The 24,381-nt window shown below is 42.7% G+C and overlaps 1 protein-coding gene across 4 annotated transcripts in view; it reads left to right on the top strand.

Moving 5' to 3' along the window:
• PCGF5 (polycomb group ring finger 5) overlaps nt 1-24,381 on the top strand; it is a 125,321-nt gene that overhangs the window by 78,156 nt on the left and 22,784 nt on the right. Inside the window, exon 1 of one of the 4 annotated variants that reach the window (XM_063434100.1) lies at nt 15,489-15,729. The exons of the other annotated variants lie outside the window; for them this stretch is intronic. The gene's annotated coding sequence lies outside the window, so the exon portion shown is untranslated. Of the gene's footprint in view, nt 1-15,488; nt 15,730-24,381 lie in introns of those variants that run through there. 4 annotated transcript variants of the gene reach the window in all.

A 24,381-nucleotide genomic window follows, 5' to 3' on the forward strand; every position in this document is an offset into this window, starting at 1 on the left:
TGAAATCTCAATGTTATTATTTACACCGTATTTGGTTGTTTGAAAAAGTTCATTATCCTATATGTTCTAAACATAATCTCTTCTTGTTTGTGCCTCTACTCACTTACACATGGGATTGCAACCATGCATGGCTGAAGTTTAGCATGTGTCCTAGTAAAAAAATCCACAACCTAAAATATGTTGCTACTGCCAAACTTAGAAAGTCTAATGCACATCAAAAATACTTCACAGTAAACAAGAATAAGTGCATGACTAATTTTCCATTAGCACAAATGTACCCCAAATGAAAGCAAAATAATCTCAAGGCAAGCTAGCAGAGCTGTATTGCAGTTTAACTCATAGAGGCATTTGGCCTGATTGTTGTGTTCACTGGTCACTTTATATTTAAATTGATGTCATAAAGTGATGAATGCAAATGAAAAAGATGTGTTCTCTTTTAGTTTTCTGAAAAATAAATATAGCTGCACTCTGACATTGCCTCTGGCTAATTAAGATTCAGACGAATTCTTAGTTTCAAGATAATGCACACTGTTTAGTTTTTAGTTTTTGTTTTTTTCCAGTGCATACATTCTTCTATATAATTTAATTTTATTAAAGACACGGAGGCTCATATTATGCATAACTCTTTCTTTATTTCCTCAGCAGCAAAGATAGAGGAATATAAATATTGTCAAAAATGAAAGAAAAACTGTATAGGCATAACGGGTAGCCGATCACATGGTAGAGGAAGTGGCTATATAAGTCCTGTGTCTCCCACAATCCCCCTCTTTCTTTGCTGCTTCCTCAGACAGATAAGTGTTTTTGCTTCTCTCTGACTCAATTTTGATAATCGTTTACTTGTATTGATTTTTCGTTGTATACTGATTTATAGCTTGTACAGTTTTTACCTGTTACCGCTAGCGTTCCCCCTGGGACCCCTTAGTGCTCTTCTCCCTACCGGGGATTCCTGTAGCCTGCCCTTCCCTCCTCGTGCTTCCGCATGGCTCCCGGCTCTGTGCTTTTGCCGCGACCGCTCTGTTTTCGGCCGCGGCTGCGCACGCATTCTTCCCCGCTCGCGGGCGGGCTCGGCGGGTCGGGTGCACGAGCCCCTTCCCCCGCCGAGTGCCCGGTCGCGTGCGCCTTCCCTCACGTGCGGCGGCCATCTTGGGCGGACCTCGATCCTTCCCCTGTGCTGCCGTGCGGTCACCTTTGCTTTGCCGGGTCCCCTGGGAACGCTAGACGGTCTGTGTGTATCGCTTTCTGTGGGTTACTCAACCCTTTGCTCTCCTTTATTCACCTTAATGTCATTTAGCGGTTTATTTTCTTTAGTTGCCCACTACAGCTTTGCATCATGCAGGATAGGGAGGATGGGCCTACAGGTCCCCCTGGGGATTTTCACTCAGACAGTGCTGAGGGTGCTATGGCCTCCCAAGAGTTTCAGGCCATGCTGGAAGCCACTATGGCCTCCTCCATTCAGAAGGCTATTGCCTCGGCCATGGGGGCTGTTACTACTTCTTTTTCGCAATCCATGCACTCCCTGGTTTTGCTTGCTCTGGCCTCCCCCGCCCCTACGGGTGTGGGGTCCCCCTCCCCTGCTCAGACTGTGCCTGGAGCCCGTAAGGCAAAGGCCAAGTCCAAACATGTCGGCTCCCACTCCTCGATGCAGGTTCTACCTGCCATGACTGACACGCTTGAGGCGGTCACAGATGGCGCGCACCCCACGCGCAAAAGAGCCCCTGGCCGGGCTAAAAAGGCTAGATTATGGAAACGGGCTAGAGCCCTTGATGATGGGTCGGATACCGACCGGAGTGTGGAGGAGGAATCCGACTATATGGAGTATGACTCCTTTGATGATGATGATGTATCTGGAGAGGATTTGCCCCTTACGGGCGTTAACCCATCAGAGTCCTCCGCCAAGGCCCGGGGTCCAGTATTAGGCCTTTCTGGGGATGACAAAACGATCCTTGATCCTCAGGGTAACCCCCTGTTTGACCCAGACGACCTGCGTCACCCCCGGTCCGCTGAATGGGTTCCCCCGGATCATATTGCCCAGTATGTGGCCAAACGTATCCGCACACCCCTTTCCAGAGAAGGCCGCAATAAGCTACGGGCCGAATGCCCACGCCCTTCTCTCCCGGGCGCTGCGGGCAAAACCCCAGATATTGACCCACAGATTGCCCAGTTCCTGGGTAAGTCGGGCTGGAAGCCCAAAAAGGGTCTTGACAATTCCCTGAAGGGATGCCAGGACAAGATCCTGGATACACTGGGACCCCTCTCGAAGCTCTATGAGATTCTAGATGCTGCTAAAGCTGGGGATTCAGTTTTGGACGTAGACGTGGCCATAGGTTGGGTCCAACGGGCCATATGCTTGCTGGGGAACGCCAATACGGCGATGTCTGCAGAAAGGCGTAAGGCGATATTATTAAAAATAGACCCTAAGCTGGCCACTATGACTGTGGCGGAACCTGACCCGACAGAAGAGGGTTTACTGTTTGGTACCTCCTTCGTGAAAGACATGGGGTCGTATGTCAAGACCTTCACGGCGATTGACAAGGCGCAGGCGAGCATGAAACGCGTGTTCGCGCCTAAGGTTTTCGGAGGGGCCGGGCGTAGCAGGAACCGTCCACCCGGCCGGGGTTTCCGAGGCGCATTCCGCGCCACCAGAGGTTCCTTTTTTCCCTCCCGGGGATTTCAAGACCAAAGGACCCCTCCCTTCTTCCCAGCCAGAGGTCGGGCTTGGGGCTCCAGATACCCCCGCAGTGGTACCACCAGCAGACGTCCTTACGGTGAGTACCCTTTCTTTCCCTCCCGTTCAGGTAGCAGGGAGGCTGGCCTTATTTTACCGAGAGTGGACGAAGCTCACCTCGGATGCTTGGGTTCTGCAGTGTGTAAAGGGGTATCGCCTAGATTTTGTTTCAGTGCCTGTCCAGTTTTATTCCCCCAGAGAACTGTCCCTTCCACGGGAACAAGACGAGATGATCTCCGCGGAGGTCGGAGAGATGCTCTCCAAGGGCGCTATAGAGGAACTGCCGTTCGCCGCCAAGGGCTTTACGAGCAATCTGTTCCTGGTGCCCAAGAAAGGAGGCGGAGTTCGCCCTGTAATAAATCTTCGTCCCCTCCACGCCTTCCTGCGTTACCAACACTTCCAGATGGAAGGTATACACTGCCTCAGGGACCTTCTGCGCCAGTCAGACTGGCTGGCCAAACTAGACCTGAAGGACGCTTACTTCACGGTCCCCATTGCTCTGGAATTCAGAGATTATCTCCATTTCACATGGCACGGGCGGCGTTGGCGTTTCACCTGCCTGCCTTTCGGTCTCTCTTCGGCTCCCTGGTGCTTCACCAAGCTTATGAAGCCTGTGATGGCGTTCCTCCGTACCCGAGGGGTTCGCCTCATTGTTTACCTGGACGACATTCTGATTTTGTCCCAATCGAAGGAGGATCTCCTTCTACACCTGGAATGGACTACCGCCCTGCTACAGAAGTTGGGTTTTCTGATCAACTGGGACAAATCGGTCCTGGATCCCGCACAGTCCATAGAGTTCCTGGGGTTCAGAGTGGACTCCGTCCAACAGTTCCTGTTTCTACCGAGTTCCAAGGTGAAGGCCATTCAGAAGGAGATTCGAAGAGCTCTGCGTGTCGCAGACTTGTCCGTCAGACTGCTGGCGAGAATAATTGGCCTTCTCGCGGCCTCTATTCAGGCGATCTTCCCGGGCCCACTACACTACCGGGCCCTCCAGCGACTCAAAGGGTCACACCTTCGGTCAGGTCACTCCTACGAGTCTCGGATACGCTTGGACGCAGAGTCCAGAGACGAGTTGGTGTGGTGGTTAGCACACATGGAGGCGTGGAATGGGAGAGCCATCTTCGGCTCCATCCCGGACGTAGTGATCGAATCAGATGCCAGCTTGCACGGCTGGGGTGCTCGTTGTGGCGACGTTTCCACAGGAGGCAGATGGTCCGACGTGGAAAAATCGTTGCACATCAACTGCCTGGAACTCCTGACTGGGGCTTTCGCGATCCGCAGCCTTACCCCAGGACGGGCGAATTGCTGCGTTCTCCTCAAGATGGACAACGTATCAGCGGTCCGCTACATAAACCACCTGGGGGGTACGAAGTCCAAGATGTTGGCAATTCTGGCGAAAGATTTCTGGCAATTCTGCCTCTTCAACAACGTTTCGGTAACAGCGGAACACATTCCGGGACTAGACAATTCGGGAGCGGATTGGAATTCCAGACACTTAAGAGACTCTGGAGATTGGCGTCTACACACTTCGGTGTTCCAGAGCCTGGACATGTTGTGGGGAAAGTTCCAGATGGATCTGTTCGCATCTCGACTGAACACTCAACTGCCGAAGTTCTTCAGTTGGAGGCCGGATCCGGCAGCGGTGGCGACCGATGCCTTCCTTCAAGAATGGCCGCGGGGCCTGCTATACGCATTCCCTCCATTCAACATGATAGCGCGCACGATCTCGAAACTGGTTCGCCACGACTGTCGTGTAGCGCTAATCACCCCGCTTTGGAGATCTCGACCATGGTTTCCCCGCTTGATGGAGTTGTCGATCGATTATCCTCGGTTGATTCCAATCCTCCAGGACCTCCTTCTAGACCCGGATGGGAACCCACACGGGCTAGTATTACAACACCAGCTACCCCTGATAGCGTGGTTCCTTTCAGGGGACCTTGGATTGTCCCAGACGTTCCGCAGACAACTCTCCTACTCCTCGATAACGCCTGGGCCCCTGGCACACGAACTGCCTATCGAACTTCATGGAGATCGTGGTCTGGTTGGTGCATGGAACGGGCAGTGGATCCCGTATCTGCCCCTCTACCTTTGATCCTGGAATTCCTCACGTCCCTGTTTGACTCAGGCAAGGCGTACCGCACGATTAACCTCTCCCGCTCGGCTATCTCGGCCGGACACAGGGGTTTGGATGGTTCCCCTGTCGGCAGGCATCCTTTTGTATGTCGTCTTCTCAAGGGTATCCGCCTTGCTCGTCCTCCTCGGCCTCGCTTCTCTGCCTTTTGGGACGTTAACATGATGTTGCAGTTCCTCTCCTCATGGTACCCGAATCAGGAGCTGACTTTGAAACGACTGTCATCCAAGTTGGTTATGTTACTCTGTTTGATCTCTTGCAAGAGGGTCTCTGACGTCAGGGCCATGGATTGGGACGCCGTTGCATTCGCCCCAGAGGGTGTTACTTTTGATATATCCAGGAGGACTAAATCTGCATCCAAGTCTTTTTCGTATCCCAGGTTTTCTGGCTGTCCGGCGCTCTGTCCGGTGGATTGCCTCAGAGTTTATCTGGATGTCACGAGTTCCCTTCGCTCTGCCGATCTACACGATTTGTTCATATCTTTCAAGTCGCCTCATCGACCGGTTTCTACACCTACCCTGGCACGTTGGATACGTGAACTGTTATCCTCTGCGGGTATAGACACCTCTGTGTTTACGCCCCATTCGGTACGAGGAGCGATGGCTTCTAAAGCCTCCTCAGTCGGGTGTCGTCTGGAGGATATCATGCGGGCGGCAGATTGGTCCAGAGAATCGACTTTTAGAGACTTCTATTTCAGACCTATTGAACACATCGCATCTCGAGTAGTTGCACAGCTTTGAACTTGCATAATATGAGCCTCCGTGTCTTTAATAAAATTCCCAGATTTTACTAGTAACATGACGTAAAGTCATGATTTTATTAAAGACACGGAGGCGAGTATTATTCCCTCCCGCCCTCCCGGTGTGGAATGGGGTTACGAGATGCTTGAGACTCTACGGGTTTTTACTGTTCAATTAGGTATGTATTGATTATATATGTTTATTTATATGATTGGATGGTTTGGTACGTCTTATTATGTTTACTAATTATTTATCTTTTGTATTTCAGAATCCAGTTTGTTGTTTGTGACTCCTTACAATGTTGTTTGGTAAGTCTACAGTTTTGAGTCTGGAAATTACCATATTTCTCTGTCTTTTTTTTTTAGCTTGATGTTGTCGCATTGTTCCTGTTTCCTGTGCTGATCAAGTAGGACATCGTTCTTCTTACCTGGTCTTCGGTTTTCGCAAGAAAGAGGGGGATTGTGGGAGACACAGGACTTATATAGCCACTTCCTCTACCATGTGATCGGCTACCCGTTATGCCTATACAGTTTTTCTTTCATTTTTGACAATATTTATATTCCTCTATCTTTGCTGCTGAGGAAATAAAGAAAGAGTTATGCATAATACTCGCCTCCGTGTCTTTAATAAAATCATGACTTTACGTCATGTTACTAGTAAAATCTGGGAATTTATGGGTTGTGGTGTGAAATTGTGTTTTCAATGTCAGAACATCTAGCCTGCCCCATTTTCTAAGTACTTTAATGGGTCCCTGGCCTTATCTTATAGCAAGGATAGCCTTATGCCTATCCCATGCATGCTTAAACTCCCTCACTGTGTTAACCTCTACAACTTCAGCTGGAAGGCTATTCCATTAAACCACTACCCTCTCAGTAAAGTAATACTTCCTGATATTATTTTTAAACCTTTGCCCCTCTAATTTAAAACTATATCCTCTTGTTGTGGTAGTTTTTCTTCTTTTAACCCCTTAAGGACACATGGCATGTGTGACATGTCATGATTCCCTTTTATTCCAGAAGTTTGGTCCTTAAGGGGCTAAATATACTCTCCTCCTTTACTGTCCCTTTATGTCAGGTTTCCCCAAACTCCGGCCCTTTCAGATGTTGCTGAACTACAACTCCCATGATTCCAAGCCTATCTATTTAATTCATAGAATCATGGAGTTGTAGTTCAGCAACATCTGGAGGGCCGGAGTTTAGGGAAGCCTGCTTTATGTATTTAAATGTTTCTATCATATTTCCCCCCAACCCCCAGTCTCGTTTCGTCTTCCCTCCAAGCTATATATGTTAAGATTCTTTTTTCTTTCCTTGTAAGTTTTATCCTGCAATCCATGAACCAGTTTAGTAGCCCTTCTCTGAACTCTCTCTAAAGTATCAGTATCCTTCTGGAGATACGGTCTCCAGTACAGCGTACACTACTCCATGTGAGGTCTCAACAGTGTTCTGTACAATGGCATGAGCACTTCCCTCTTTCTACTGCTAGGACAGCTAGGGAGGCTGGATTAACCCTGCAGTGTAAACATAGCATGTTATGTTTTCAGCTGCAGGGTTAAAACTAGGAGGACCTGGCACCCAGACCACTTCATTGAGCTGAAGTGGTCTGGGTGCCTATAGCAAACAGAGAAACTGCCATGTTTACACTGCATGATTAATCCAGCCTCTAGTGGCTGTCTGGCTGTCTCCCTGACAGCCACTAGAGGCCGCTTCCGCTATTCACACTTATTTGACGTCCTCACGTAATCCAGCATCAAATAAAATCCCTATAGGAAAGCATTGAGTAATGCTTTCCTATGGGCGGGTTTGAATGTGTGCGCACCTCTGGCCGCGCATGTGCTTTCGGCTCCACTCGGAAGCTGATGTCGGCGGGGGAGGAGAGGTCACCAGCGCCGGGCGCTGGATTAAGGTAAGTGGCTGAAGGGGTTTTAACCCCTTCAGCGCCGAGGGAGGGGGGCACTCCAAGAGTCTATTGTGCCAGGAAAACGGGTTTGTTTTCCTGGCACTATAGGATTCCTTTAACCCGTTATCTCTAAGTATAATACTAATATCCGTTTTATCCGAGACAGACAGGATCATTCCCTAAAGTTAGAATTGTCTGAAATTGAATTCAAAGTGAATTTCAAATTTTAGACCAAAATAGCCAAACTGGGAGCATACCTGGTTTGGAAAATATTTTCAATTCAGCTATTTTGACCTTAAAGATGAAATTCACTTTACATTTCTACCAATTCTCACTTTAGAGAATAATGATTTAAGTGACATTTTGACAGTAAGGTTTTGTAAAATTGCAGCACATTATTAATTATTACAGTTATATTAATTTCTATTCAGCAACTGGAATTCTCTGTTTTTTTCTATGCATCATTTCAGATTGTTGGGTTATGTCCCATTTGTCATATTATAAAAGAAGATGGCAAAGAAAATGGAAAATTAAATCTTGTGAAAAATTAAAATATTTTTTTTTCTACTAGTCTGCTTTTTCCAGATATATTTTGTTAGCTGGTAGTCCAGTTATTAAAGGAAAACATATGAAAAGAAATAACATTGTTAAAGAATCGCAGTGCTGAAAAGTTCTGGTTTTCATTTGAAATAAAAAAAAAAAGGAATAGAAAAATAAACTGCAGTTAGCGTGTGGACAAAATGTATTCTGTTCGTATCAATATTTTTTATTTTTATTATGAAGATTGACAATATTTTCGGCAGTGCTGTACAATGGGTTTGTGAGACATACACATAAGATTGACTTAGAAGAACAAGAGGTGGTGATGGTCCTGCCCACATGGGTTTATAATAATTAACTTTACATTAAAATTTACAGTATTCACTTTTTGATCTTATAAGATATACGCAAATTAAAATGAACCTTTTAAGGAAAAAAGCTAAAAAGCTATTTGTCTTAAATCGCTTCTAAAATGATGTATTCAGTGTAAATTATCAAGGTATACTCATTTCACTTCCGTTCCAGCACCAAAAATCTGTGTTTCACTGGTGTTACCTTCTTGTAAAATCCACCTCTTGTCCATCCTCTGATTCTCTTGCTGTCTTTTGTGATTTGCACTGCTTGGAGACAGTACCCTAACCAGGGCAAACCTCCTCGGCGACTGTGAAACGCTATCATTCTGGCATCTCAACTGACCGCTAGCAACGCCTGCTCTCCCTTATAAGTCAAATTGTAGGTATAGAGTCTGTGCCAAAGATTTGACTGAGAAGTTGGACCAATACCTATTTTTAAATAGGTTTTTCTCCCAAACTATACATTTGCTAGCAAAACTGCAACGTCCCACTCATTTAGAGAATGCAAGACTGTAGAGATCTGCAAATGCAAAATAAGCAGAACATTAAACACCAGCACAGGTTCTTTAGGGTCCAGACTGGAGTCCTTTAAGAAACACTCCAACAACTAAAGCACTATTTTTAAAACATTATTTTTGAAGCGTGTCATCTTTTTATTTTTCAATCAGTGCAGAATTTAGCCTTGTTACACCCTCCTGGTTGTCAGTCAGTCATCCGGTCCTGTTACTAGACTTGTGCACAAATTCCTTTAAGCTGTGCTGAACAAAATAAATGCCACTTAATCTATGGCCAAACGAATCGATTCGTTCTTAGAAACCTAACTAATCGATTTGCTTGTCCATTGATTGACAGACATTTGATTTGATCAGTATGCCTGACAGGGATTTCTGTACAAGTCTGCCTGTTCCTTCCTGGTAGTTTAGCTCAGTGGACCTAGAACAGGGGTAGGCAACCTTTTTGCAGCACTGTGCCGAATTAAGATTGTGATGTGCCGTAGCAAATTGAGGTGTGCATGTTGCCGTATTCTGCTTGTGTTATTTATACTGCAGTTGCCTTGTATCGTTGTATTTGAGCTATTATATTGTATATGTTCATGAGTAGTTTGTGGTATTATGTACCTATGAAAGTGGGCTGTGTATGAGGCCTGCTTGTGGAATTCTGTGTGTGGATGGATATGTCACATTGTGTATTTGGTGGTGTGTATGTGTGGGGCAGTTTGGGGAATTGCATGTGAGAGGCTGCATGTGGGGTTGTGTGCATGTATGTGGATTGTCAGTGGTGTTGAGTTTGTGTGTATTGCGTTTTGTGTTTGTGTGTGGGCTGTTCGGATTATTTGTATGAGGAGAGGTTTATTCTGCAGCTCTGTGTATATCAAGCACTGTGGGTGGCTTCCCTGTGTTCCAGTGGGGACCAGGCTGGCCAGGTACAGCTCAAGGAAAGGAGCTGCAACAGCAGCTGCGGGCTACTGTACTACTGTGTGGATTCCCATTTACAAGTGCTGGGAGGAAGTGATCTGAGCTCACTTCCTCTATGTGCTGCAATGCACAAATTGAGTATTGTCCTTCACCACCTTTTCGTATTAGCAGATATCGGAACTTTCACTGGGATTCCTGATAGGCCAGAGCCTGTTTGGCTCTAGCAGCCTTGAGTGCCATAGAAAGGCACCTCACGTGCCATTCATGGCACATGTGCCATAGGTTACCTACCCCTGTTCTAGACTCAAGAGGCAGCAATCACACAGAGCACCTGCCTTGCAAAGACTTCTCCCTTTCATGCCCAGACTAGACTTTATGTGGTTGTCCAATCACAGACTACCCAAAGCAGCTCAATGACTTGCCAAGGCTGCAAATAGGAGATCTGCAGCTTTTCCAAACTGTTTTAGATGTACACCCAATTAGAAAAATATGAATGATTAAATGCATGCTTGTTTTTATTGTGAGAATATCTATTAACCCCTTAAGACCGGAGGGCGTACAATTACGCCCTATTTTAAGCGGCTCTCCGGTCTTCTCTTACTCACCCGGTCACTTTATATTTAAACATTTTATATTAAAGCCCCCCGCGGCACATCCGTCCTCTTCCGACCCCCCCCCGGCCATGTGAGAGTGAGGTCCTTGCGAGGACCTAACAATCACATGGCCGGGATAGCTGGCTAAGGCATTGCCAGCAGGGGGACTAACTGTAATGACAGGTAGTCCCCCTGCTGGCTGGAAATAAAATAAAATTTATTAATCAGTGTAAAAAAGATAAAATATACTTAGATCATATATATATATATTATATATATATATATATATGATCTAAGTATATATATACACATATACACACACACACATACACTGTCTAGGTGTATTTTACTATTAATATATATATAATGATATATATATATATATTAATATCAAATTACACGTAGACTGATACTTATTAAATATATATATAATTTTGTTATATATATATTTATATATAATATAAAAAATATATGTAAATACGTTAAAAAATAAAATTAAAAAAATAATTAAATATAAATAATTGAAAAATATATAGATGTGTGTTATTTCGTTCTAACTGTATTATGATATTAATATATATATATATATATATTTATATCAAAATACACGTAGAACGAAATAATATATATATATCTATATACATAGATATATACGTATATATCACTATATATATACCTATATATAAATAAAAATATTTTCAAAAAATTATACATATAAAAAAAATTATACATATATACATTATACATATATTAATTCTACACATATATTTATGCAATATTTTTACATAATTAGGTATCTTAATTAATTACAATTAGTGGGACCTGCCTGACAACCCATGCCGAAAGTATAGGGAATTTAATTTGCTAGCACTATATTTAACCCTATAACTTTCCAAGACACCATAAAACCTGTACATGGGGGGTACTGTTTTACTCGGGAGACTTCGCTGAACACAAATATTAGTGTTTCAAAACAGTAAAATGTATTACAACGATGATATCGCCAGTAAAAGTGATGTTTTTTGCATTTTTCACGCACAAACAGCACTTACACGGACGATATTATTGCTGTGATACTTTTTACTGTTTTGAAACACAAATATTTGTGTTCAGTGAAGTCTCCCGAGTACAACAGTACCCCTCATGTACAGGTTTTATGGTGTTTTCAAAAGTTACAGCGTCAAATATAAGGCTTGTGTTTAATTTTTTTCACATAAAAATTTGCTAGATTGCTTACGTTGCCTTTGTGACCCTATGGTAGCCCAAGAATGAAAGTTACCCCTATGATGGCATACCATTTGCAATAGTAGACAACCCAAGGTATTGCAAATGGGGTATGTCCAGTCTTTTTTAGTAGCCACTTAGTCACAAACACTGGCCAAAATTGGCGTTTTCTGCATTTTTCCACACACAAACAAATACTAACGCTAACTTTGGCCAGTGTTTGTGACCAAATGGCTACTAAAAAAGACTGGACATACCCCATTTGCAATACCTTGGGTTGTCTACTATTGCAAATGGTATGCCATTATGGGTGTAAATTTATTTCCTGGGCGACTATACAGTCTCAAAGGCAACGTAACCAATCTGGCGAATTTCAATTTCAAATGTAACACGCTATATTTGACCCTGTAACTTCCCAAAACACCATAAAACCTGTACATAGGGGTACTGTTTTACACGCGAGACTTTGCTGAATACAAATGTGTATTTTATTTCAGTAAAAGCAAACAGTATTATGACATTGACAGTTAAAATGTCATGTAGAACTAAAAAAATAACAATATTTCTTATTTTCTCCCATTTTTTTCATATTAAACAACGTGTACATTTGGCTCAGTCCTTAAGGGGTTAAATAGTGATTTTGTTTATTTTTTGTGTGATGGAGATACTTATGTTTTGATGGGAAACATATGTGAAATGTGTGAAATAAAGATTTTTAAATCATTATAAGGCATTATAGTGTATGTTATATAGTAACTTTAGGAAATACCGCATTTTATTTTGAAAAATATATTTTTTTTAAAGTATTTGTACTTGTATTTTTATTCGATCTCCTTCACGTTTGATGAAATATTCTGTTTGCAGTGATTGGTGATAGGTGCTATTGAGGGCAAGTCTCACCGAGTTATTTACTAAACCTGGAAATTGTTGGGAATTTCACATTTTAGACCAAAAGTGCTGAATTAGAAAGAAAAAATTAAAAAAAATCCACAACACTTAAATTTCCATGTTGGCTATTTTGGCCTAAAATTTGAAATTCACTGGAAAATTACCCCCAATTTTTTGTTTCAGTGAATACTTTGGTAAGAGTACAAATTTATATTTTTGATCACAGGCAGCCAGTGGCTGCCAAAACACAAAAGGAAACGCTGATGAAACATGTTTAACCCTTTAGTGTCTGATTTACATTTTTTGGAATTTGAAACTGCAGCTGTTTTGGCACTTTTGCTAGGTGTTTTTTTCCACTGTGTGTAATGGAGGTCACCAAATCTATGAATGCTACATAAAAGGATATATTTAAAAAAAAGAAAGGAAGGTGCGCCTCAACAGTCCTGGGAGGATATGAAAAACACAAAGAAAGCAGGAAACAGTCCAATAATATAGTTCTGCTATATAGATAAATGGAAAGAATAAACCAATGCACTTAACCCCTTAAGGACACATGGCATGTGTGACATGTCATGATTCCCTTTTATTCCAGAAGTTTGGTCCTTAAGGGGTTAAAGGGACTCTCCAGTGCCAGGAAAACAAATTAGCTCATCTTTGGCCTGGAAGAGATAAGCATGTTACCATTTATTTATTGTACAGAAGGATATATATTTGCACCATCCCCAGTGTTTAATTAAGAGCAATTGGACACAATACCTATGTTTATTTATTTTTTACTTATTTTCTTAATCTTCTTCCAAAGATTGTTCTTTTTTTTTAAATCTATTTTATTATTATGGGTAATTTTACAGACCTTGTGTGTCTCACAGCCCCAGGGTACAGACCATAGCCAGATTTTTGAGACCTTGTAAGGCCCCCCTAAAACCAATTTAAGTGTACAGAGTTGCAATTTTTAATGTTTTACAGAGTCTATATGATCAGGATCAAACAGATCATATTTTGTGTCCCGTTCAAATATACCAGGTTTGTATTCTGCTCCATTCCCTCAAGAACAGTATAACTCCACGTGTACACCAAGTTCACAGAGAACTTATAGAGTCAAATAATACCATGCCACTTTGGCATCTTGCTTCACAGTCCCAGAGACCCTACTTGGTGAAGTGTCATAGCCAACCATAACTAATCCTATCCCATGCCGTCCTTAACCCCACACCTCCGACTAAGTCAGCATCTCCTAATAGCACTCTTGAAGTGCAAGCAAGTCTAATTACTGCACTTCATAGGAATCTTTGATGTTCCTACAAGGAATGAACTATAGAGAGCACTTAAAGTCCATACGTTCAGAACTGCCCCATGTGGGGCTGTAGTGAGGTATGCTAGCCATATTTTTAGTGTTTTAAGGTGAGACTAAATGATGGAGGGAAACAAAAAATGGTGGGGCTATTCACTGAAGTCATGAACTTATGGTTATTTAAAGGAACACTATAGTCACCTAAACAACTTTAGCTTACTGACGCAGTTTTAGTGATTTAGTGATCATGCCTCTCAGGTTTTACTGCTCAATTCACTGTCATTTAGGAGTTAAATTATGCAGCCCTTGCCACACCTCCCTTGACTCTGACACAGCCTGCATGAAAAAAAAATGGTTTTACTTTCAATCAGATGTAATTTACCTTAAACAATTTTATATCTTGCTCTGTAACTTGAACTTTAATTACATACAGGAGGCTCTTTCAGGGTTTAGCAAGCTATTAAGAAAAGGAACACTATAGTCACCTAAATTATGTTAGCTAAATAAAGCAGTTTTAGTGTATAGTCATTCCCCTGCAATTTTACTGCTCAATTCACTGTCATTTAGGAGTTAAATCACCTTGTTTCTGTTTATGCAGCCCTAGCCACACCTCCCCTGGCTATGATTGACAGAGCCTGCATGAAAAAAAAACTGGTTTCACTTTCAAACAGATGTAATTTACCTTAAATAATTGTATCTCAATCTCTAAACTGAACTTTAATCACATACAGGAGGCTCTTGCATGGTCTAGCAAGCTATCAACATAGCAGGGGATAAGAAAATCTTAATTAAACAGAACTTGCAATAAAAAAAGCCTAAATAGGGCTCTGTTTACAGGAAGTGTTTATGGAAGGCTGTGCAGGGAGGTGTGACTAGGGTTCATAAACACAGGGATTTAACTCCTAAATGGCAGAGGATTGAGCAGTGAGGCAGCAGGGGCATGTTCTATACACCAAAACTGCTTCATTAAGCTAAAGTTGTTCAGGTGACTATAGCGTCCCTTTAAACAGAACTTGCAATAAAGAGAGGATAAACTTTAGATGACTCTTTACAGGAAGTGTTTATGGGAGGCTGTGCAAGTCACATGCAGGGAGGTGTGACTAGGATTCATAAACACAGGGATTTAACTCCTAAATGGAAGAGGATTGAGCAGTGAGGCTGCAGGGGCATGTTCTATACACCAAAACTGCTTCATTAAGCTAACGTTGTCGTGGTGACTGTAGTGTCCCTTGAAAGTAAACCCCAAATTTTAAGCAGTGCCAGCCAAATTTTCTATTTTGTCCTAAAACTTTTCAGTTAAAGTCACAGATTAGTTATTGTAGTCTAAATAATTTTAATTCCCTACAATTCGAAGTTTAGTGAATACCCCCTCCCTCCCATGCTCGGTGTACCACTTCTCTTTAAGAATGCCAGGTTCTCTCTCTCCCTTACCGTGTCCCCCCCATTGGCAGCATCCTGGACAGACAGTAGCAGTATGGGGGCACTATGTTATCTCCTACACAGCGGGTAAGACCGCTATATTCACATCGACCGTCCTGTCAGTGATGGGGCTGAGGGGGGTGTATTGCCGGACCGTCCTTCACCCGCCCCCGCTGTGACAGGACACAGCACTGACAGGGAGACGCGCCGTGTGACTGCCGGGAAGTGTCGGGCTCCCGCCCCTTTTATACTCACTCCCCTCCTCCCCTTCTCGGAAGCGCGAGCAGCCTGACAGAGGCACTCTGACTGACAGGTGACGAGGCCCGCGTGCGTGCGTCAGGGGGAGAAGAGGAGCTCGCGCCACCACTTGCCCTCACAGGAGCCGCCCTCCCACCTTCCAGGAGAGGGGGGGGAACCATCACCCCCCCTCCGCACACCTTGTCCGTCAGCGGCCGGAGTGAGAGGACAGGAGACAGCCACGCCCCCCTCCCCACCAGCAGCACTGCGCGTCATGGTGAGCATGACAGGTCACATCGAGTGAGGGAACCAGGAGAAGTCACACACTGTCCCCAGATACTACCCCCTCCCCTCCCCCCCCGGGCATGTAACCTGCACTGAGAGAGGGGGGCCGGGGGGACTGGCAGCTAGCAGCCCTCACCTGTCATATTGGCAGAGTATGGAGGTGGTAAGGGCTCCACAGCTGGAATTACATGCATTAAAGTGACAGGAAGTGCCATTATAAAGGGAGTTATTACCTGCAATGCCACTAGTAGATAGTGAGCCTAGTTATTACCTGCAATGCCACTACTATATAGTGAGCCTGCCTGCAATGCCACTACTATATAGTGAGCCTACCTGCAATTCCATTAGTATATAGTGAGCCTAGTTATTACCTGCAATGCCACTAGTATATAGTGAGCCTAGTTATTACCTGCAATGCCACTACTATATAGTGAGCCTGCCTGCAATGCCACTACTATATAGTGAGCCTACCTGCAATGCCACTAGTAGATAGTGAGCCTACCTGCAATGCCACTAGTATATAGTGAGCCTAGTTATTACCTGCAATGCCACTAGTATATCGTGAGCCTAGCTATTACCTGCAATGCCACTATTATATAGTGAGCCTGCCTGCAATGCCACTACTATATAGTGAGCCTACCTGCAATGCCACTAGTATACAGTGAGCCTAGTTATTACCTGCAATGCCACTAGTATATAGTGAGCCTGCATGCACTGCCACTAGTATATAGTGAGCCTAGCTATTACCTGCAATGCCACTACTATATAGTGAGCCGAGTTATTACCTACAATGCCACTAGTATATAGTGATCCTAGTTATTACCTGCAATGCCACTAGTATATAGTGAGCCTAGTTATTACCTGCAATGCCACTAGTATATAGTGAGCCTAATTATTACCTGCAATGCCACTAGTATATAGTGAGCCTAATTATTACCTGCAATGCCACTAGCAGATAGTGAGCCAAGTTATTACCTTCAATGCCACTAGTATATAGTGAGCCAAGTTATTACCTTCAATGCCACTAGTATATAGTGAGCCTAGTTATTAACTGCAATGCCACTAGTATATAGTGAGCCTAGCTATTACCTGCAATGCCACTACTATATAGTGAGCCTAGCTATTACCTGCAATGCCACTACTATATAGTGAGCCTAGCTATTACCTGCAATGCCACTAGTATATAGTGAGCTATATTACCTGCAATGCCACTAGTAGATAGTGAGCCTAGCTATTACCTGCAATGCCACTAGTATATAGTGAGCCTAGCTATTACCTGCAATGCCACTAGTATATAGTGAGCCTAGCTATTACCTGCAATGCCACTAGTATATAGTGAGCCTAGCTATTACCTGCAATGCCACTAGTATATAGTGAGCCTAGCTATTACCTGCAATGCCACTAGTATATAGTGAGCCTAGCTATTACCTGCAATGCCACTAGTATATAGTGAGCCTAGCTATTACCTGCAATGCCACTAGTATATACTGAGCCTACATTCAATGCCACTAGTATATACTGAGCCTGCCTGCAAGGCCACTAGTATAAAGTGAGCCTAGTTATTACCTGCAATGCCACTAGTATATAGTGAGCCTGCATGCAATGCCACTAGTATATAGTGAGCCTAGCTATTACCTGCAATGCCACTAGTATATAGTGAGCCTAGTTATTACCTGCAATGCCACTAGTATATAGTGAGCCTAGTGTCACGTTTAAACATTTGTTATGAAGGAACACAACTGCAGATTTCGTATAGTTGAATATTTATTAACGAAAGTAAAAGGTAAAGACTTTAATTCCAATTTACAGGTAGCTTTAAGTAGTAAACGATAACTGAAGTCCACAATTACAGGCACTGTAGCTTTAAGTAGTAAATGATAACTGAAGTCCACAGTTACAGGCACTGTAGCTTTAAGGAGTAAACGGTAGTAAATTGCAGACACTGAATCAATAAAGAGTCTCTTAGTAGAGTAAACGGTTTAGGTGATAAGTAATTACAATAGCTGTTCCATACTTTAACTGAAGCAAGACAGATGCAGATAACTGATATAAAGTATGAGTTGAAGTTAGCTGTAACGGTTTTGTATTATCGAAGGATTTTGGAGACAGGAAATAACAGCTTGAGATGCAAATGCTTATCACAGAGGTTTTACTTAGCTTCCGGCACATAGAACACTGGTTCCCGAGATCTCCTCAGAGGCGTATGAAGAGTGTTTAATCTTTAGTCGTGGATGAGGAGAGGTGCAGGGAACTTTGCAGAGTCTTTCAGTCCGGTCTGGTAGCAGAGGCTTTCACAACGAAGTTGTAGCCGGGTTGTGAGTAAGGAACGTAGTTCAATAATCCAGCCCTGATCAGCTGGTGCAGTCAGATTAAATAGGCAGACCGTGTCATAAAGGGGTGTGGCTAGGCTCCGTGGAACCAGGAAGTAAGAGGATACCATAGTTAAGGCATGACAGTACCCCCTCTTTAATGAGCAACCTCTGGGTGCTATTGACTTGGTTTAGAAGGGTAACGCTTGTGAAATTTGGAAACCAATTTGTCAGCATGAACGACAGAGGAGTTTTCCCATGTATCTTCATCAATTCCATATCCTTTCCATCTGATGAGGTATTGTAAGGAGCCACGATGGATCCTTGAATCCAGTATACTTTGAATTACGTATTCTTCTTCACCCTGGACCAATATGGGATCAGGAGAAGTAGTGACATTTCTTTGGAAAGGGTCAGGATGATGAGGCTTCAACAAGGACAATTGATTGGATCTTTGGCATACAGAACAAGATTTGACATAAGATTCGATAGTTTGGTCTTGACGAGGCCACCAACAGTATCTTTTAGACAATTCAAGGGTCCTTTTCATACATGGATGACCTGCCAGAGGAGAATCATGAATAAATTCAAGTACTTTAATTCTGAAAGAGGGAGGTACATAAATCCGGTCTTTAAAATAGTAGAGACCATTTTTCTTGGATAATTTCATTGATTTAGGAAGTTCAAGAGCATCTTCACTGAGACCTTTAATGTCGTCAATAAGAGAAGATAAGATTCCAATGACTTTAGGCAAAGGAGGTTCTTGAGGAGTTTTGTGTTGAGAAAGGACAGCTCCAATTGCAAATTCCAAAGCATCCGTTTCAAGGACATAAGGATATGAAGGATTTGGAAGTTGAAGGATAGGAGCTGTTGTAAACTTTCTCTTTAATTCACCAATGACTGTAGGAGGAGGAGACTCCAGTTCGGTGTCAGAACAACATGAGGTTTTAGCTGGTTCTTTCGTAGACTGAAGAATTGGAATTTGCTGTAAACATGTTTCTTTACAATAATGTGAGTTAAAGGTGAGAGAGAAAGGAAACCATGAGATTTGAGGGTTGTGGTTCCTTAACCAGTTGATCCCTAATATAATAGGAAAAAATGGTGATGAGATAACATCAAATATAAGACTTTCCGTATGAGTATGATTGATGGTTACTTTTAGAGGGACGGATTCATGAAGTATTGGTCCCGATGAGATGAGGGACCCGTCAATCACTTTAACAGGTACAGAAGTTCTTTTACGAACACAAGGAATTTTATTCTTTGTTACAAAGGCTGAGTCGATGAATACTCCATTTGCACCGGAATCGATAACAGCCTTGGTTATGATTCTTTTATTGTCCCACTGTAATACAAGAACGATAGGGGACATTTGAGTATTTGCTGTAGAGGGAAGTACGCTTAGGATGGAAGAGGCATGAGACTGCCTTCTGCCTTTTATCCGTTTTAATGAAGGACAATCAGAGACTAAATGAACTTGAGAGGCACAATACATGCAGAGGTTTAACATACGTCTTCGATTTTTCTCTTCAGGAGTGAGGGGACTTCTTATTATCCCTATTTCCATAGGTTCGCTTGGTATGGAATTCTTATCTGGAGCTTTTGAGGGAGTGAAAGGTTTGCGGTCTTTTGAATGTGAAAGGGCTTTTTCGGCCTTTCTTTCTCTTAATCTTCTGTCAATGCTGATTGATAGGCGAATTAGAGCGTTCAAATTAGTAGGGAGTTCTGTTCTAGATAATTCATCTTTTACAGCTTCCGATAAACCAATTCGAAACTGGTTGCGCAATGTGATGTCATTCCATTGCGTTTCTATAGCCCATCTTTTGAATTCAGCAATGTAATCTTCAACGGGTCTATTTCTTTGCTGTAGTGTTCTGATTGTTAAATCAGCTGTAGCTTGTTTGTTAGGATCTTCATAGAGAAGTGACATGGCTTCAAAAAATTCATCTAGTGAATCTAAAATGGGGTCATCGTTTTCCAGAAAGGAATGAGCCCATGACATAGGTTCACCTCTTAGAAAGGAAATAACCGAACAAACTTTAGTTCTTTCTGTAGGATAGGATCTAGGTTTCAAAGCAATTAAAAGTTTGCAAGAGTTGAGGAACTCCCTGTATCTGGAACGATCTCCATAGAACTTTTCAGGGTTACACACAGCAGGATCACTAGCCGAGTGCAGAGTAGTATGAGGAGTATGAGTTTGTAAATCTCTGATATAAGTGAGAAGTCTTTCATTAGTAACTTGCAGGTCTTGCACACTTTGGGCTAGTGCATTAACTCTTTGATTCAGCGTAGTTATAGTAGAATCGAAATCTGCTGGATCCATTACAATGGCTGGATTATTCTGTCACGTTTAAACATTTGTTATGAAGGAACACAACTGCAGATTTCGTATAGTTGAATATTTATTAACGAAAGTAAAAGGTAAAGACTTTAATTCCAATTTACAGGTAGCTTTAAGTAGTAAACGATAACTGAAGTCCACAATTACAGGCACTGTAGCTTTAAGTAGTAAATGATAACTGAAGTCCACAGTTACAGGCACTGTAGCTTTAAGGAGTAAACGGTAGTAAATTGCAGACACTGAATCAATAAAGAGTCTCTTAGTAGAGTAAACGGTTTAGGTGATAAGTAATTACAATAGCTGTTCCATACTTTAACTGAAGCAAGACAGATGCAGATAACTGATATAAAGTATGAGTTGAAGTTAGCTGTAACGGTTTTGTATTATCGAAGGATTTTGGAGACAGGAAATAACAGCTTGAGATGCAAATGCTTATCACAGAGGTTTTACTTAGCTTCCGGCACATAGAACACTGGTTCCCGAGATCTCCTCAGAGGCGTATGAAGAGTGTTTAATCTTTAGTCGTGGATGAGGAGAGGTGCAGGGAACTTTGCAGAGTCTTTCAGTCCGGTCTGGTAGCAGAGGCTTTCACAACGAAGTTGTAGCCGGGTTGTGAGTAAGGAACGTAGTTCAATAATCCAGCCCTGATCAGCTGGTGCAGTCAGATTAAATAGGCAGACCGTGTCATAAAGGGGTGTGGCTAGGCTCCGTGGAACCAGGAAGTAAGAGGATACCATAGTTAAGGCATGACACCTAGTTATTACCTGCAATGCCACTAGTATATAGTGAGCCTTGTTATTACCTGCAATGTCATTAGTATATAGTGTGCTTGTCTGCAATGCCACTAGTATATAGTGAGCTTAGTTATTACCTGGAATGCTACTAGTATATAGTGAGCCTAGTTATTACCTGCAATACCACTAGTATATAGTGAGCCTTACATAATATGCCACTAGTATATAGTGAGCCTAGTTATTACCTGCAATGCCACTAGTATATAGTGAGCCTAGTTATTACCTGCAATGCCACTAGTATATAGTGAGCCTTGTTATTACCTGCAATGACACTAGTATACAGTGAGCCTAGCTATTACCTGCAATGCCAGTAGTATATAGTGAGCCAAGTTATTACCTGCAATGCCACTAGTACATAGTGAGCCTACCTGCAATGCCACTAGTACATAGTGAGCCTACCTGCAATGCCACTAGTACATAGTGAGCCTACCTGCAATGCCACTAGTACATAGTGAGCCTACCTGCAATGCCACTAGTATATAGTGAGCCTAGTTATTACCTGCAATGCCACTATTATATAGTGAGCCTAGCTATTACCTGCAATGCCACTAGTATATAGTGAGCCTAGTTATTACCTGCAATGCCACTAGTATATAGTGAGCCTAGTTATTACCTGCAATGCCACTAGTATATAGTGAGCCTAGTTATTACCTGCAATGCCACTAGTATATAGTGAGCCTACCTGCAATGCTACTATTATATAGTGAGCCTACCTGTAATGCCACTAGTATATAGTGAGCCTGCCTGCAATGCCACTAGTACATACCGTCTGTTTACATGCAACTATGTTATGTGTGATATTCCTTGCTTCTGTGATCCTGATTTGCAATTTGCAGGCTAGTCTTCAGATTATTATGCTGTGAGAGTTTACTTGTTTAATATTTATAATCCAAACAGACTATAATTGAGCATATTTTCTATTTATTTGATTCTGTCACTTGTTTACCATATCAAGAAACCATAAAAGTGAAAATCTTTTCTTACTGGTTGACAAAACGCAGATGTGTGTACACCGTCTTCTGACCTGAGGGGTGTGTGACCTTTGCAATTTGCAAGATACAGTCATGAGGGGGTGCCTCCACAAAGCCCTAGCAGGTGCACTAAACCTAGCCTAGTGCCTTGCAGTGTAGTGATATTCAGAGCTGGGTACATCAGGGATCTTATGGCAGTTTGATAAATGAGCACTTTCATACATTGTAAATGGGGCATCTGAAATCTCGCCTCCATGCTTAGAACCTGTGCAGTGTATCGGAGTAGAGACACTGAGAACTGTCAGCAAAGGCTCACTTCCACATCTTTCTCCACTCGACTAACTGAGTTCATATTCCATCACAGTACTGAAAGTAAGCAAGCTGGATGGATGCATTTTTAATTACAGTGTGTGTTTCTGAATGTGTATGAGAGTGCCTGTGTGAGAAACTCTAAATACACTATACGGACAAAAGTATTGGGGCACCTGACTATTACACCAACAAGGGACCTTAATGACATTGCATTCAAAATACATTGACATTATATGTAGTTGCTTCCCCCTTTCCAGCTATAGCAGCTTCCACTCTTCTGGGAAGGCTTTCCACAAGATTTTGGAATGTTTCTGTTGGACTTTTTGCCTATTCATCCAGTATCCGGCATTGATGTTGAATGAGAGAGCCTAAATCACAATCTTTGCTCCCATTCGTCCCAAATGTGTTCGATGGGGTGAAGGTCAGGGCAGTCAAGTTCTTCCACACCAAATTCATCTAATCATATCTTCATGCACCCTTACTTTGTGCACTGGAGCACAGTAATGCTGAAATAGAAAAAGGCCTTCCAGTTGAAGCTTGGAATGCCTCAGCTATGGAATCAGAAGAGCGTTGAGGACTTTTACACATGATGCGCCTCAGCACTCGGTGACTCCACTCTGTGACTTTACCAGATCTTCCGCTTCATGGCAGAGTTGCTTCCACTTTTCTATAATACCATTTACAACTGAACATGGAATATCTAGCATGGACGAAATTTCATGAACAGACTTATTGCAAAGGTGGTATCCTATCACAACGTCATGCTTGAACATTTTTAACAACTGCTTGTAAATTCAGACTGCATCACTAGGTGCTTAGTTTTACATATATGTGGCAATGAGTCTGAGACACCTGAATTCAATAATTAAGAGATATGTCTTGATACTTTTGTCCATATAGTGTATGCTTGAGTGTCCATAAGTGTGTATACCAGCTGTTCCCAAACTGTGTTTTGTTTTGACTTCGGGTGCCTTAGGAAAGTTGCCACTCCTCAAATAGCTACTAGAGGTGCTTCCTGGGTCAGTGCTGCACACTGCGCAGCAATGACATTCAGTGTCTCCACTCTCTGCATAGAGACAGTGAACTTTCCTCATAGAGATGCATTGATTCAATAAATCTCTACGAGGAAACCCCAGTCAAATTACCGCAACTGGGGCAGAAGTGGAGGTGGGCGGAGTTGTTCTGGTGAGTATAGTCAGTTCATGCATGCTTTTAAGTAAACACTTTATTTTCAGAGAAAAGGCACTGTCTACATTACAGCCTAGGGATACCTCCACTGGCCACTCCTTAAATGGCTACTAGACGTGCTTCCTGGGGCAGTGCTACACACTGTGCAGTACTGGCATTCAGTGTCTCCACTCTCTGCATGGAGACACTGAACTTTCCTCATAGAGATGCATTGATCCTTGGATGAGATCATTTGAATTGACAATCCTTGACAATCCAATGCTTTTCTATGGGAAAGCTTTGGTTTTGGCTGAGATCATCACTTTTGATGATGTCAGCCAAAGGAGGCAGATCAGGAGCAGAAAATAAAGCAAATATTTTACCTATAGTAAGGAGGGGCTACATAGTGATTTTAACACTATAGTGTGAGGAATACAGACTAGAGTATGGGATGTAGTTAAATCTAGAGAAGCAAAGGTATTTTGTGAATAACTCCATGATTACTAGGTATACATAGTTACATAGCTGAAAAGAGACTTGCGTCGATCAGGTTCAGCCTTCCTCACATATGTTTTTGCTGTTGATCCAAAAGAAGGCAAAAAACCTAATCTGAAGCACTTCCAATTTTTCAAATTTAAGCTCGGGGATATTTTTTCACAGCAACACCCTTAGCCTAGACCTGGTTGTTTGGTGGGTTTAAGAGCTCCCTCCCCCAGGGATAGTGAATGTGTTTGGGCATCGTTGATTTTA

The sequence above is a fragment of the Pelobates fuscus genome, chromosome 10 (genome assembly GCF_036172605.1).
Source record: "Pelobates fuscus isolate aPelFus1 chromosome 10, aPelFus1.pri, whole genome shotgun sequence".
Classification (NCBI taxonomy): Eukaryota; Metazoa; Chordata; class Amphibia; order Anura; family Pelobatidae; genus Pelobates; species Pelobates fuscus.